General features: G+C 42.5%; 1 protein-coding gene across 1 annotated transcript in view; it reads left to right on the top strand.

Annotated features, from left to right (window-relative positions):
• The first annotated feature begins 2,545 nt into the window (after window positions 1-2,545).
• Window positions 2,546-17,224, top strand: part of LOC115576861 (double-stranded RNA-specific editase 1-like) — a 68,749-nt gene continuing 54,070 nt past the window's right edge. Inside the window, exon 1 of the mRNA XM_030409457.1 lies at window positions 2,546-2,841. The gene's annotated coding sequence lies outside the window, so the exon portion shown is untranslated. The remainder of the gene's footprint in view (window positions 2,842-17,224) is intronic.

The raw sequence follows: 17,224 nt of genomic DNA on the forward strand, positions 1-17,224 counted from the left end.
AACTTGGATAATAGACAAGGTTTTTTTGCATTGATGGAGCACATGTGCAGAATAAACCATCTCGGGTATCTTCTGATGTTACTTCCTCAGGTTCTTCTTCTATGCCTGTTAAACTGGCTCCATGTAGGGACTTCAAGTTGTGTAGGTCAGTTGCTGTGACTCAATTCAGGGTCTGCATCCTTCGATGGACCCAGCCTTTGCGGTCTTCGAAGGCGAGTTCTTCGGAGAGACCTTGTTAACCTCGTCAGCCGTTGTTAAATGGGACGGTCTAGCATTTGGAGCATTTCCTGGTTGCGTCACCAGGTGTTTTAACCTTATGTCACGATTTCTGCCGCCCAGGGCCGCGAAAGTGACGATCTACACCACGCGATGTCGCCATTTTCTCTCTCTCTTTCTTCTTTTTTGGGCGCGCAAAGAACCTTGGGATATGTGAGGTCACGAAGGACGGTAGCGGTGCATCCTCCAAAAACAGGGAAAAGAAGGAGCATTTGTGGGCTGCATTTAGAGGAGCCTTTGAATTGGGACAGCCTTCACGTGACGTAGTGATGCAATTGGCCTTCAGATGCGGCCTCTGAAGGATGCAGACCCTGAATTGAGACACAGCAAGTGTATGTCAGTCTTGTGTCTGGTTTCTTTCCTCCTCTTTGACAGTAGTCTGAATATCTTTGGGTTGTGGACCAAACAAGACATTTGAAGACGTCATCTTGGACTTTGGGAAACACGGATCTATAATTTCCACCATTTGCAGACCGAACAACAAATCGAGAAAGCAATCAACAGATCAATCAACAACTGAAATAATCGTTAGTTTGCAGCCCTATATTTGAACAGTGTTGGAGCATTCTCCTTAACATCTGATGTGGCTGGGAACTTGTTTTAAAATGGAAAAACAACCAAAAAAACATCAGATGTCTCCACGTCTGGTGTAATCCAAGTCTGCAGATGCCTCGAGATCACAAACTGATCTGTAAAATCTTAATTTACAGCCTCTTTTAAAGTTGAAGTCTTCACTGCAGTTGCTAAGCTTAAAACGTTAGTATTCTGAAGTTGGTGCACGAGCTCGAACACATCAAATAAAAAAGAACGGAAATAGAAACAGGAATAAAATCATGACGAAGGAAGAAATTTACCCGTCACTTCAGATCTTTGTTTTGAATATTTTTTCATTCATATTCATACTAATAAAAGTCACAGTTGATCTCAAACCCCCCAAAGAAGAAAGCCTGAAGCTGAGCAGGAGCAGGTCAGGAGGTCACAGAGTGTCATCCGAGGAACTTCCTATTAACCCAGTCTGCTGTAACACAAGCAGAGCCCTCCGTGTTTCCAAATGATGTTTATGTGGAACATCTGAACTATGTCATTGTAATGAGTTTCCTCAAAGTCCAAATTTATAGTTCCAGTAGGAGCAGGAATGTTAATAAGTTCTAGTAAATCCAGATGCTGGGAGAGATGTGGAGCGGTTCTGGTTCACAGATTTCAGAGGGCAACGACGGCACGAATTACAACTCCAACTTTGGATCCCACAAGCTATTTAATTGTTGCTGCTGTTACTGCACTGCTTCCTGCATGGCATTCAGGGGGGGAAACATACAAAAGTGCAGGCGTGTTCCCAGATCGGAACGTCTGTAAGAAAGTTAAACTCGATGAGATATGAGTGAACCGTGAGGGGAGACTGAGCCTTTACACTGCCAAGAAAAACACGTTGACATGGGGAATATATTAAACTCATCCACTCCATATTTTTTCCTTCATGGTTCCCGAAAAGGAATATTTAAGAGAAGATAGAATAATAACATTAAATGATACAAATATTTCAATTTAAATTATATTGATTCCCCTCAAAATCTTCAAAAACACCCGTGATGACTGTGCATCAGCGTTCATCCTTGACATTCGAAATCACATTTATTAATATCCATATTTCCATCGTGACATTAAACATAAATACATTTGTATACGTGATTATTACATTTTTATATGGCATGTGTTATTACTATTTTGGTCTTACTATATAACATTTTCAAAATAGATATATGAATGGCTCAAATAATAGGTTAACATTAAATGCACCAGAAATAATAGGCTACTAAAAATAAATATAGCCGTTATAAAAAGTGACATGGGCTACATTTCTGTTTTAATTTGCTTCTGTATTAATTTATCTGTGTAGTGATTCTTCTCGTTTCAGCATTTTTATTTATCAATATATTCATTCCTAATTAATGTATTTATGTATGTATTCATGCATTCATGTATTCATGTGTTACCCCTCAAAACGCAAAGGGAAAAGAATACATAAATAACTTCATCCAAGAATGGGTATATGATTAAATAAAAATGGAAAATTAAATAACAAGTCAGTAAATATGGGGATTAATACAAAGGTGAATAAGATAATTCTGAGGCAAATTAAAAAACAAAATACTTCATGTTTGTCATATTCTGCAGTGTACACACTGGAGCCTGCCCGTCGTGTTGCTCCACAGAGCCCAGTGTTACACATGGCGCATAAAAACAGTTTTTTTCTGTCGGTGTATGAGCAGCGTGTCCAATCAGTGCGTCTGCCGGCGCTTCATGCGCCAATGTGGCCTCATTTTTCTGCGCCCACCTCTTTCCTCCGGTCCAATGAGAGCATGCAGCTTCTGGAGCAGCCAGGAAAGACCTTGCCTGGGTGATATTGCCCACTGTGTTTTTCTCTCCCTCAGCCCGCAGAGCTCCACTCCTCCATTAGTGCGTTCTCTCCTGCGCGCCTGTGGAGTCCGGACGCCGCAGCATCACCTGCACCAGGGTCGGCCGGCTGTCAGACCGCTGACCGAAGACACCTCCGGGGAGACGCTCACCGTGAGTACCCGCTGATGGGTCCCTTTTTATTTATTTCCCCTTCTGCTTGAGTTCACACATTTAGGGCGACCGTCCTCCTTAAGTCGAAACTCCATTTAAAAATGTGTCAATTAAAGCGATGTTCGTTGAACCCTCCAAGCACACCCCACGTTAAACACGACACGGGATTTTTTTTTCCTCAACAGATACAGCACGACACGTGTGTGTGGAGAAAAGCAGCCGTCACGTTTTAATAAAATATAAGTTGATCAACAGCCTGACGCTCCTCGCCTCAGCACAGATCTGTGCGTTTTAGCAGAGGGAAACTGAGGATACAGCAGACAAGGCGGTTGTACTGTTGAGCCCACTGCTGCATTAGATCTAATCAGTACGCCGAATTGAAGGGTCGGTCCGAATGAATAACAGACGCCCTTTGGATCATTTATATTGCATGTGATTTTGCCTGTAATCAAATATTGCTTAAATCACAACCTTTTTCCATTAAGTTTGGTGAGACTTTCTCGTGATGCGAGTGAAAGCGCAGCGAGCACGACTCCTGAATTATCTAATGCATATGGCAGTACTGGAATTATAAGCAGTTATATAGTATTGTTGAAATGAACACTTTATTAAGAGGGTGGCTGTCAGACAGCAGGAGACCATCAGATGTCACGTGTTCTGTCCTGTGTCACACTGAAGTCAGTGACACCCTGAACATTCATCTGCTCTTTAATCAGCACCTTAAAAATGCAGCAGCTGGTTTGATCTACATCCTAACAAGCCATGTGATAACATTTTTTTTTTAAAAATCTGACATTTCACAATAAGAGAAAGGAGTTTGTGTAGCATTCATTTATAAAAGTCCACTTCTAGAGTGGGAAGCTTGCAGCACGGCCCCTGAACTGGACCGCTGTGAGCACGCTGTCAGGCCCTCGAAACCCCCAAATCACACGCTGTTGTTCCACATGTTGTTTGTTATCACAGGTTTGAATCCGTGAGTCCCCTGAGTCTCTCCTCTGCTTCCCGGTTCTGGTGGAAAACGTGTTTTGTTATTCGTCTGCATGGAACGCCCAGTTTCATCTGAACAAGTGGAAATATCCGTGCATGTTGTACGTCTGCGGGTCCTGACTGCATCAGTGATCCTGTGAATTTTTGGTCTAGAAAGCCGGGCATACAACAGTAATAAGCGGTTTTACTGTCGGGCCCTCTGCTGCAGTGTATCTTATCAATACGCTGAATGATAATGTCAGTCCTGATGAATAAGAGAGGCTGTTTAACTATTTATGACAAACGACAAAATTGCAGATAATCAAGTTTTCATGAAAATAGCAGCTTTTTGAATGATGTTTTGGCGAGATTTTCTCTTGGTGTAAGGGAAAAGCAGATATCTGATGTTCTCTATATGTACTGTATGCCGTGCTGCTGACCCTGACAGCCAGCGGTAGACTAAGCTGGATGAAAAGTGAGTGTTAGGATCAATATTATGCCGTCAGGCACTGTGGAAATGGCCTCGATGTTAATCATCTAGAATCAGCCGCTTCAGAGATGCACTGATGGACTGAGGATTCTAAATGAAGCTTTTTCTTTTTTTTTTTTATATTGTCTTTGCAAAACAGTTTGGACTCCTTTTTATTCAAAATGATTGTACATGTTTCACTGATGCACAAAGCATTCATTTTGCTGCAATTATTGCCAAGAAGTGTAAATGAAAGTACACTTTGCTGTTATTTACGATGTAAAAGTCGCACATTTGGGACTGCAGTCTTGAAGAACGGGAGTGTTAAACAACCATTTTCTTGGAAGCCTTCATAAATTATGCACAATACATTGAAAGACTCTTCTAGTATGAAGATGGATCACCCTGTGTAATTCCCCTGGGAGGGAAAGCGCCTTTGGCTGCAGCACAACACCTATTTGGCAAATTCATTTGTGCTGCGATTACTTCTGGCCTCTGCGTGGCTCGGCTCAACTCGCCGCAGGCCTTTTTTTTTTTTTTCGCTCTTGTCTTCCACTTAGCCTACATGCACCGAAATAGAAGGAAAAAGGCAGATGACAGAATACATGTTCACTTCCATGCATGCGTATTCAACGTTGGTGAGGTGTGACTCAATCAGTGGGCATCTGTAGCAGAACTGGAGTCATCGTGTTACATTTGCTGCGCGGCACTCCTGGTTGGAACTCGGGCCGAGAGGTGTTTGAAAATTGATGACCGGCGCTGGTGTGAAGTGTTGGTAACGATGCAAAAAAATCTCTTTTTGAGGTTTGTATTTAATTAGTAGCCGTTTCATTTTCCTTCAATCGACTTATTGTCGGAGCTCTGACCTCCATGCGGTGATTGGCGTGTGGCGCTGTGACAGTAGGAGAGGTTTGCAATCTGGCTCAAGCTCTACTTCTATCTTCCTCAAACAACTTTTTCACTTTTCATATGGACATTTGACTTTAACATCATGAGTGCCTTTAAGGTGAGGCTGTTAAAGCCCCTTCAGTCCTGTCTTGTCTTGTTCCTCTGTATGACGGGAGGCTTTTTGGCCCTGGCCCCAAGCTTGGCTCTTCAGAACAGCTATAAACATTTTTTCTTTTTAGATGTGGTCATATGACATTTTAAGCAGACTAATTAGTTTAGCCCAGCTTTAGTGCGGCGGGCTCCGACTTTCATGCTGCTGCCGCTGATGCTTTCAATGTAGCTGATGAAAAACCACACACTCAGTGAGCAGGCCATCTGTCAGAATTGACAATTCCACAACTATTCCATGATTTACGTTCAGTTTCGACGTTTAGTGCCAAATGCAGGATCCAGTGTGTCCATGTTAGGGCTGTCTGGAACACCATCACTGGACTTTTAATGCTTCAGCGAGCGCTTCATCATACTTTCCTCCAAACCTGTGGTCAGTACTTACTAATGATAGATGAGGACAGGAGGAGACATCAGTGTTGGGCAGCTGTAAGCATGTAGGGAGGGTTCATGTGTGCTCGTCACAGCTCCAACACTGTGTCCAGTAATCAAACGGCCTTAATGAGCGGATCCCAAATTCCTCCCTTATTAACGTGCCATCACTGGATGTTGATACGCGCAGTGGAATTTGGCGTGTTCATCCGGATCTGACATTTCGATCAAACCCAAAATCTACTGCAGAGTCAGTTGGCCCAGGTGTAAATGCAGAGTCTCTACATTCCCATTGCACACAAAAGCTGATCTCAGTTTAGTTTAAGTGGGAATTTTGACCACTGGAAGAGGGAAAAAATGGGTTTTTTTGTGCCTGAACTTAACCAGATTGTATTACATTTATTCTGTTGATTGGGTTGTGTTAGAAGTTAGTGTTTGGTGAAATCTTTGGTTATCCAAAAGTGAACTTCTGCCTTACATCAGAAACGTGGGATTGTACTGAATACGTTTCTGCTTGCCTTCAGTCTAACAACCCCTCCGTCTGTCCTGTGACACTTTATGAATTTCATTTGCTTCTTCATCAGGCTGTTCCTCTAGAGATGGACTCCATCCCGTAGGAATTTAGTTCATATTGATGATTCCTTACCTCAAAGGTCAGATCGTGGTGAGGGGTGTGTAGTGTTCAGGTTCTCTTACAAACCCCCAAGTCCTGTAAACTCCGCTTCTGTCCTTAAAGGCAGACTGCAACTTTCGGATGTTATTTTCCTCGACCAGGAATGGAGGGCTGTGAGCTATGACGCGCTCGTCTTTGTCAACAACTCGGAGACATTCAACTAACAGAAATGTGAAAGAGAGAAAAAGAAGCGAGCCCGCTGTCTGGAGCCAGACACTGTTTGAAACTCGTCCTTGATAAATGAGCCCTTCAGCACTTAGAAAAACATTTGTAATATCCAAAACATCCACCCAGTGAATGTGCTGGAGGTGCAAAAGGAGTAGAAAGCGATTCCAATCTTTTCTCTGCCCGTCCACTCTCTCACATTACACCGACTTAGTGGAAGTCTCTGGGTGGTGTCTTGGCGGGCTGCTGCGAGGCTCCTCTCTCGGGGATTAGCGGGGCAGACTGGGTGGTCGGAGCATTTTGCCGACTGCAGAATCCTCTTTGAGACAATTAATGTACCTTCATCTTTAACCCCATGTCTAGCATGACTCGGGAAGACGTTTTCTTTGCTTGGCAAGCAGTAGGGGACATGAGGACACAGGTTGGAGAGGAGGGACACGGACAGACATAAATCATGGCAGGTTTACCGATGTCGGACTTGACAACATTTACAGTGTCCATCACATCAATCTGTGCTCTTCACTGCGGCCCTTTTGGAAGGTTTTGAACAATATCCCTTATATGTTTGGTGGCTGAAATGGTCTTGGCGTTAAAGATGAAATATTTTTAGATTTAGGTGATTTTTTTCAGGCTGTTCATGGTTCCAGCGGCTCCGAAATAGTGGATTTTGGACTAAAAGGAGACTGAAAGCACAGACGGAGTCTTCTGAAGTGTAGTGAATCTCAGACATCCTGCTTCAATTTTCAAGTTTCTTTTCCTGCCGCAGAGTGAGCAGCCTGTAGATGCAGGCTATTTTATTCATGAGGAAATACTGAATCCGTTGTCATGCTTTAATGTTGGTTCAATCACTGGCTGCTCATTCGCACTGCAGGGCCGTTTCAAAGAGCAAAACGTCTTGAACGGAATAAACTCGCATCACTCACAAGTTTGCAAGGCTGGCATGTTAAAGTGGTTCAGGACAGAGGAGGAAGGAGAGAGATGGTCACTTGTCCACACGATCACTCGTTAGCTGTTGTAGGCTCTTGGTCTCTTGCTCTTGCGTCTGCTGGTATGAGCTGTCGGCGATGGACGAGGTTTTAAGCCTCAGTGTGAGTGTTTGTGACATCAGACTGAAGGGTTATACAGTGGTTACAGAGCTTACAGAGCTGCGTGATACATTGTCACAGCGAGGAAATGGTGACGTGTGCATGCATGCGTAAGAAAGTGAATAACAGCTACATTGCCATCTTCATTGTATCCCAGCGGTTGGGCGACCTCAAGCCACACATCGTCCTCTGCTTGGTCGTCGAGGTAGCCGTTACGGTGTTTGTCATGCGGTGTTGGATGTTCAGATTGAGGAGGTTTTCTCGCATTTTGACCTGAACATCCGCTGAAACAAAGGATTTCATCACTCAAACATTTATACATGTGCGTGCAGAACTCTGCTGACATCGAGATCCGTGCAAATATTATTCCCCCCCCCCCCATATGAATGTGCTGTAGCGGCGTGCAGAAGTTGGTAAGAACCCACAAAATCTTTGGGATGGAAATCCGCGCTTGGTGTTAAAAGGTTTCATGAATACACAGAGATTGTTGCTAGTGAGTCACAGTGTCAGAATGCTTTTATTTTTTTTTGTTCAGCGGAGGAGAGATACACCGGCTTAACCCCTCGGGCATCAGCTGTGTCGTAAAGTCCTCGTCACCGCAGCCGGCGGGTGGTCAAACAGACGTTTTCTGTCTGTGTCCACAGGAGGAATAATCCACTGGATGTGAATTCCTCATTAGGAGGTCATTTGAGATAAAACCACGAGCAGACTTTTGAGTTGTCTTTCTTTTTGTGGTTGTGAGCCGGATTGAACTGTGGAACAAGTCCTTCGCACGCAAACAATCGCACTTACATGTCTTTGCTCGCTTGATTTGAAATTATCGAAGATTGTCACTTGATTTGTCGCCTGTTTGTTTTTGCACAGCCGCTTTTTGTGATGTCCGTAATTATATGTCAGACATCACCGTGACCGCTGTATAAAATAGTTTGCTTTTCATTTTGTCTGTAAGTACCATAAAGTGACTGAAAACGTTGCGTTAAGCAAACCGTGTGTTGTCATGACAACAAGGATAAATTAACCTTTACCTTTTATTCAAGTCATCTGGTGAATATTTTTCCATATCACCATATACTGTAAATCACAGTGTAGTGTACCTGTATTGTTCAGCCTTGACACTGGCTCATAGAAGGCTCTGGGTTTGAAAGGTGCAACTGGATGAATGGAAACGAGCTGGAATGGAAATCTGGACCCTGAGGCTGAGACCAGTTAGGTATAACTGATCTAAAGGCGGTTTCAGTGGCTTGTTGTTGAGGTGTTGAGGTGCTCAGGGATGTACAAGCTCTCCTCTTTTATCTTAATGACAGCCTTGTCCCGTGGCGACGGCTGGACAAAGAGGAAGTGCCCTTATCTGAGTGAGAGGCAGAGCCTTGACGGAGGACAAGAGGCTACACGCCGAACAGATCTATCTGCTATCCTGAAGGAGTTTCGTGATCACAGAGTGGCGAGGAGACTGTCCTCCCCGGCACTGCTATGTAGGCTCGTTAATGCCGTAAGAACACTGAGTGGTTTCAGTGTGATGAGACGAATGAGGGATAAAGTTTGTTCGTCATCCATTAGTCTAGACCTCATTATTTTCCTCATGATGCAGCAGAATGACTCAGTGTTAATATTGGATCGGCTCTGTAAGAGAGGGGAGCAGAATGCTGATCTCATGGTGAAATTCACTGACGGCAGATGGCTTCTATAAACAGGCTTAAAATCACACTGTCAGAGGTGGGAATGTGCTGTGTGCCTTGGAATTATTATAAGCCGGTGTGATTTGGGGCATCTGCAGCAGGTGAGGAGATTTTGGGGCTAAAGCGCTGTTGACAGTGTAGAGGGAGGTTTTTAAAGTGTGTGTGTGTGTGTCTCACAGACTGAAGGAAGTTTGCTGGATTTTTACAGCTCCACAATGTGACAGGGCTCAACTATAATGATTGCCAGGTTGCCATTGACAATCAATTCTTGGCCTTTGGTTGCCATCATGATACGCTGACAGCCAGGGCTTTAATATTCTTGTTCATGCCCCGGGCAAGATCATCTTAAAGGCAGCCCAGCAGATTCTAACCCTAACCCCAGAAACCGAAGATCCGTTATATGATGGATAGCAGCTGTGCAGCCTTTTGGCTGCTGTCAGTCAGACGGCCGAGACATACAGTTTAGCATATAGTATACAGTACATCATGTTTCAACAGGCAGCCTATGAACCAGTAAACTAGGTCAACTGTTTCAAAATATAAAAGTGCTAGGTGTAAGGGTTGTGTCCTGCCCTCTCTGCCAACATGCCTGCCAAGCCACCTCATACTGACACAACACAATCTAATCAACACTAATTAACAGATTACTTGAACTGCATAACTAATGTGTTACACCAACACTGCTGACAAGCTCTATGCTACAATAGTAGCTGTTCAGTTCAAAATTAGTTCAGTTCGAAACAGAACAGAATAAGAAAAGACACTCACCTTGAGGACATCACGTAGGCTATTGCAGGTTCTAGAGAAGGTGCGCTCGATTTGCTTACCCAGCTGTCCAGGAATGATATTAATATAATTAATTAGTATTTCGTGTGCACGTTATCCTTATTTCGTGGCCACGAAATACTAAATTGTGGCCACAAATTAGTATTTTTTGCTATATTGTGGCCACAATTTAATTTTTTTTTTGACCATGTCATGTCTGAGGCGCCGTAGTTTTGGGGACGAGATCGAACCGAAGTGAAAGTGAAACTTAACGCTACCCAGAGTTATGTCCATTGTGTTCCCTCAATGTGTCCTGCCGTTGACTCTTTGTACTCTGTTTATGATCTCCGGTCATGTCTCCGCCACAGCAGGTTAAACATGCTGGTTACTACTTACTAGTTACTTTTTGTTCCCACCCAAACATGATATATATTAGGATAACACAGATTACCAGTTAAAGCTGGGGTGGTTAAAATAGAAAGACCATCGGGCCCAGTCTAGATTTTGAAAGTATCCAGCCAGTAGACTCCGCCCACTGCACTCAGGCATCTCTCCAAAGCAGCTCCCCCAAACCATCAACGCACACCATGAGTAATGGCTCATGTCTCATTCATCTGTAAGTAAACACCTAATATTATCATATTGAATGTAAATAACCAACATAGCTTTTGCTAGTACTGATAGCTGTCAAGCTAGCTTTGTTAGCATTCAGACATTGTTTTTAAAGTGTATTTTGATGTTGTAACCCATTGCTGGTTAGCTAGCAGCAGCTGGCTATAGTAACATTAGATATGGCAAAGCTAAAACATCAAGAATAGTGATGGGCCTGTAACATGTTTTATATTTTTTCCCTCGGTGATTCACAGAATACATGCATATTGTATTGTAGTCTTGATAATAAGATGTTTTGCATGTTAGAACTTTCACAATGAGAGCATCGTTGACTCTGGTGACATGTTATGCCAGAACGAAGCACATCATCCCGTCAGAGAGGACGACGGGAGAGAGACCAGCAGTGTCCGAGGAAGGGCAGGCAGAGGACGTGGATGTGGGAGAGCGACAGGTCAGGTCAGCAGATGTTCTCAGAAAAGATGGCAGATGTCAAGTAGCAGATCTAAAAACTCAAAGAGCTGGACATGCACATGAGCATGTATCTAAAGTAGAACATCAGTGGTGTTTCTTTCTGATAGACACCACCTACAACTAAACTACTTGTGTTTGTACAGTATATTAGGCAGGCATGTAACTTGGACACACAAATGTCCTAATCACAATCACTTGTCTTGCCAAGTAGTTTTTAACTATTTTAATTTGTGTTTTGGTGCATAACAAAACACAGTAAATAGAAAAAAGTAAAGAATGAGAATGGGCTGGTTCTTCAAGCCAAGGACAAAGCCCCTGTACATGGGATGCCCCTTTACTATGCAATAGTGCGTACAAGCTCAACCTGCTGGACTTTTGTTCTACTTGGCAACTAGGAGTTCCATCATATCTGCAAAAATAAGGATGGAGGACTGAATGTGTTCACAGGAAATAAGGTTACATCTGAATGTGCTTATGCAGGCTTAAACATTTTATTGATTATCTCAAAGACAACACAAGACTGTTGCTATGTAAAAAAAAAAAAATAAGTAAAAATGAATAAAGTCTGGGGTTAGGTGGGTGATGGGAAGCTTATGTGATGCGTGGGAAGCCATTATTTGTTTTTGTTTTGGGCCATTAGGTGCTTTGTGTGTTTCCCACATTCTACTGTGGTCAGCTGACATTCAGATCATGATTTGAAATGCAAAGATGTATTTTCTTTAAAAAAAATTCTCAGTCAGATGCTATAGTCTCAAGTGGTAGGCTAACGTGGGTTCGGGCCAGTACTAGAAGCATTTTCCTGGTGCAGCTAATGAAATCATGACATTCCTTGTCGTATTGTTTCCCTGCTAAGGAGCACGTTCATGCGCATAAGCAGACCAACTTGATATTAAAGAAGGACACATGTATATATGATTAACAGTGGCCTGATCCATGTTGCTACTATTGGACACAGAAATAGGCTATATCAGAACATTTGTAAAACGTCCAGTTTAAAGGCTATATGAATGAACATGACATCACATCACATCACATGACCCCCACAACATCACTGGACATTGTGGGAGTGGAGCTGGACTCTCTGACGGTGGTGTCAGAGAGAAGGATGCTGTCCAAGTTACATGTCATCTTGGTAAATGGCTCCCATGCACTCCATGATGTGGTGGTCAGCCACAGGAGCACATTCAGCACTAGACTGATCCCACCAAGATGCATCACAGAGCGCCACAGGAAATCATTCCTGCCCCTGGCCATCAAACTGTTCAACTCCTCGCTCCGAGTGTCAGACACTCCGAGTCAATAGGAGGACTCTGAACATTTTGTTTCCCTCAAATGTGCAACAATTAAGACAACAGTGTGCAATAACCCATATTCCAACTGTAGCATTATATATTACACTGTATTATATATTCTAGTAGAATGCAGTTTCGTTCTGTTTTTGGTTGTTCTTGCTTATATATATATTTAATATTTATATATATTTTTTTTGCATATTCTGGGACGCTGAATGGGAGCAGCTGTAACACAAGCAGTTTCCCCTCTGGGATCATTAAAGTAATCCTGATTCTGATTCTGATCTACCATCTCGTGACATCTGCTTACAAACACAATACAAACCCTAATTCATAGATCTGTCTCCCCATGACCTCCTAACAGTGGACTTGACCTTTCACACGTGTAGCACACAAGAATTAGTCCGCCTCTCACATACAGCTCCTCTGGCTAATGTCCAAACAGCCCAGGGTAGCAGTGCATGTGTGAACACTGCTGTATGGATTAGATCCACAGTACGCGTAAACGCTGGCATGTAAAAGGTGACGTTACATGTGAATATGTTTCATACAGCAGGGGAGCTAACGTGAGCTACAAGCCGACGATGCTAATGGTGGGCTAATACATATGACAGCAACATAAGGAGCTAACGTTAGCTACAATGACTACATAATGCAGAGTAATAAAACTTTCCCCCTGACCACAACAAACTAGCCCTGCTACAGACCATGGAGTGATTTTCCCATTTTTTTAAAGCATATATTATTTTGATTGCTGCCTGGATGTATGAAGAGATGTTTTACAAATGTAATAAAAAATGCTTCTCAACAGAATTACCAACCCCAGCTTTGAGACTCTTTCTCGGGAATAATGCCCCGCAGTGCAAACTTTGTCATACTGGTTTGTTGATGATTCAAGATGATTGAATAAAATATTGAAATTTAAATGGCACATTCTAAAATGTTATTTTGGGTACATTCATTGTCATATTTTTTGCGTAATAAAACACCAATAGTTTAATTTAAAAAGTAACTGATAAATAAATGATAGGTGCAGTCCTGATACTGTATCATAAGCTGACTGTTCGAAGAAGTCAACAGTTATAGCTGCATTCATTGATTTTCTGCCCACTTGGGGGCAACAAAACAAAATGTAAACACAACACTGACATATTATCACCTAACAGAGTTCATAAGATAAACTATTCATGCAGACAGAACAGTATTAAAATACATTTTAAGTCATGTTTCTGATGGTCATTCTCCCTTTTTTAGCTCGTTTTTAGCAACTCCTGAGAAAAGAATCTGGCTATTCCTTCTGGTTTACAGTGTTAATGCACAAATCCCATCAATGAACTGTATGAATGAAAATAATGTGAAAGCATACAGAAACCTGCTCTGTTCCTGCTCATGTTTTTTTCTTCTTAGTCAGATGTTTGCCAGAGATCTGTGCCCTCATCTCACAGGAAGTCAGATATCAGTCTTGGAAATCTAACACGACTAACATATGTCTGAGATGAGAGGAAAACTTGAGAAATTCAGAAACAACCACAGAGTCTTTTTTGGAGGCTCTGATTCGAAGTGGATCAAAAATCCTAAGAGGCCTGAGACAGGACAGCTTTTTTATTGCTTCATAATTCCTCGCTCTCTGGACTCTAATGTTTGATACTCTCTCATGATGCTTCCTTCACTTGTGAAGTGCTTTGAGGCTGGAATTCTGGTTCGTCAAAAATATCCATAAACATTTCTTTGGGTTATATCGGTAAAAGAAATGGCCTCGTGAACGCTTTCAAACAATCCCACAAACATGTTCCAACCTAGAGTTGGACTTGAAACCTGACCCAAAAAATCCCAACACACCCCTTGCCCCTGCCATTCAGACCTACCATTGCACTGTGTGTGATCACATCTAGTATGGTGTCCTGGTTCTTGGTGCGATATAGAGGTGTAGGGCGAGGTGTTCAAGCTCCATGGACCTCCAAATTGAGGTTTTTCAGAGGCACACTTCAAACTGAGGGTCATGAGAACTCTGTAGTTTTAATGTTTTATAGTCCTTTTCTTATGACAAGCAGAATACTATTACAGCTAGCTAGATAACATTACATTGTTATTGGGACAGTACTGCATTTGATAGGTATTCCTCCCTGTGATGGTGATGCATGAAACATAATGTATAGCTGTGAGGTTGATGAGGTTTAGAGCCCAATCCATCCTGGATTTTGGGGCCAATTCTAATGTTATGGAGGTAAACATTTCCAATTTAAGTTGGCCAATATTTTTACATACACACAGAATATACATGAACACATTTTTGGCAATAATAACTTGCACGTGTTTACCAAACATATGTGTGTAATGGAGGTAGAATTGTTAACAGTTGAACAATAGACTTCCGCAGGGGACCATCAATGTTGGAGCCTACACAACAGTCCACGTTTGAGTTTCCAAACATATTTCAGTGCTGTCCACAGTGCTCATCTTTAACATAAATAATAAAAATAATAATAATAATAATAATAAATTATACTCAGTGCTCAGTGACATTGCCCTTTTTGTGGCAGAAGTAAAGCACTTTAATTTAGCTCTTATTGAAAACCGCAACAAATTAAATGAAACGTAATGAACGACTTGATCCTGACATCAGTAAATCGATCAGACTCGTGTCCTTCTTCCCGTCTTCAGACTGTCTTCGGCGAGTATAATATCGACACGGCAGAGTTCTGCTGCCTCAGTTTCTGAGACGCTGATGTGAGTATTTCCCGGACCCCTCCTCGAGTCAGCGCTATTTTCTTTTTCTGCTCTTCACATCTCCCTCCTTTTCCTTTTTCCCTCCTTCGTTTTCTTTTTTGGTGGGAGGTCATGTGTAGCTCAACGTTGTGCTGCTGTCGAGCTCACTTTAATATTTCATAGGTCGCCACTTTGATGAAGCCGAGGCAACGCTGGCCCTCATTAATGGGAGTCAGGCTATCAATGCTTGGATGCCGAGCTGCTGAATCATTTATCATTCCGATGTTTTTTTTCTCCTCACCTGCTCTTTGATGCATTCAGGCGCAGGCTCGCCAAAGAAACACCGAGCTGAGCTGCACACACGTCTTTTCACCCAAGGAAGGCTTATATATTTTAACACACATGCCTCTGCTGTAAAGGGATGTGTGTGTGTGTGTGTGTGTGTGTGTGAGGAAGAACGACAACACTGAACACACTGGACACAGCAAATGTAAACTGAACAATGTAATAGCGGCACTGTGCTGCATCAACAGTTTATGATCTGTGCTGAGATATTGGAAGTGTTGATGATTTCATTACCTCTCAGCTACAATAATTATATGAAACCAGGCGAGCACTGCCTTCAGCTGCGCATCATTAATCACCTTTACAATATAAACACTTTCTCAGTCGAGGTCCTCAAGCAAAACACTGACTGTGAAAAGGATTTTTAAAACTAATGTAAGCGCACTTTTTATTCCCTCGCTGCAGAAAATGATTGTAATGTCATCATAATATATCTGCTGGGCTGGTTGATCAATAGCAGCGGCTGGACCGCTACTGGCCCCGAGTGCTGAGAGGCTTTCAAAGCTCACTTTGTGGCCTGTTGTGGGATAAAGAACCATGATAATCCTTCCTTTGACTCTGCATCTTCCGCATATAGTTGGATCGTCTACCTCATAGTGTCGGATAACAAATCAACTGCACACTCATCCACACACATTTCTCGATGTTGCTAAGGGAAACATGGTGTAGTTGCCATAAACACAGCTGGAATTGTCCTGCAGTCTTGTTAAAGGATACAGTGGTTTCTCACTTACAAATATTGAAACGTTGTCTCGAACAGTGGTCTCTGGCTTTCATGTTGGGAGATAGAGTGGCGTTACAGCTAACCACTGCCTTCCCCCTCTATCACCCAACATGATAGTCAGTTCATATACCTGATGTGCTGGTTGGCACCTTGCATGGCTGCCACCACCATCAGTGTATGAATTTTAATTTTAGCACAAAAGTGGCAGAGTGTATTATATGCTCATGGAGGTGTAAACATTGATGTGATAATACAGAACAGCTAGTGTGTGAAAAGGAATAGATAAATACTGTGAAATGAATAGTTCAGTCTGCAGGGTTGTGTTTAGTTTGTAAAGTGCAGTGAATGTCTTATTTATTAATGTTCAGTGTTCTGACTGCCGGGGGAGAAAGCCTCTCCACAGTCTCTCAGGCTGAGCCTTCAGGCAGCAGAGGCGTCTTCTCGACCTCAGCAGCCTTGCAATGCAGGTTCTCTTTTGAAATAATTTCCAGGATGAGATAACCGCAATGCATCAATATGACATTGTCCAAGTTGTTGAAAAGGATCCTCTTTAAACCACAAGCTGAGTTGTACTCATTACTTCATGGGACCTGATGTATAAAATTGGCATAATAGCCCTTTAACATTCACTCAGTGTATAACCTTGTCAATATTTAGTTTTTATTTTACATGTTTTAATTATTTAAAATGAATCCCGATTTTTATTTTCTCTGCAGTGTGGTGTGTGAGCTCAGACCATCAGCGTCAGAGGTCTCTGCAAGTATCTTTCTGGAAACAGTGCGGCGTGTGGGCATGTCGATTTGATGGTCTTCACAGTCTGACAGCTAAACAGATCCTTCAAATAAAGAGAAATGTCCCACAAAGCAACGCTACAGGACCAAACAACAGTAACGTAGTAACTGTTCGTGTCTTTGGCAACTTATATGAGGACAGAAATGCTGCAGTTATACGTGGAGAAGTGTCTGACATGCTGTCTGTCCTCCTGTGTGTCCTGCGAAAATTCGTC

Source organism: Sparus aurata, chromosome 24, assembly GCF_900880675.1.
Source record: "Sparus aurata chromosome 24, fSpaAur1.1, whole genome shotgun sequence".
In the NCBI taxonomy this organism is placed as follows: domain Eukaryota; kingdom Metazoa; phylum Chordata; class Actinopteri; order Spariformes; family Sparidae; genus Sparus; species Sparus aurata.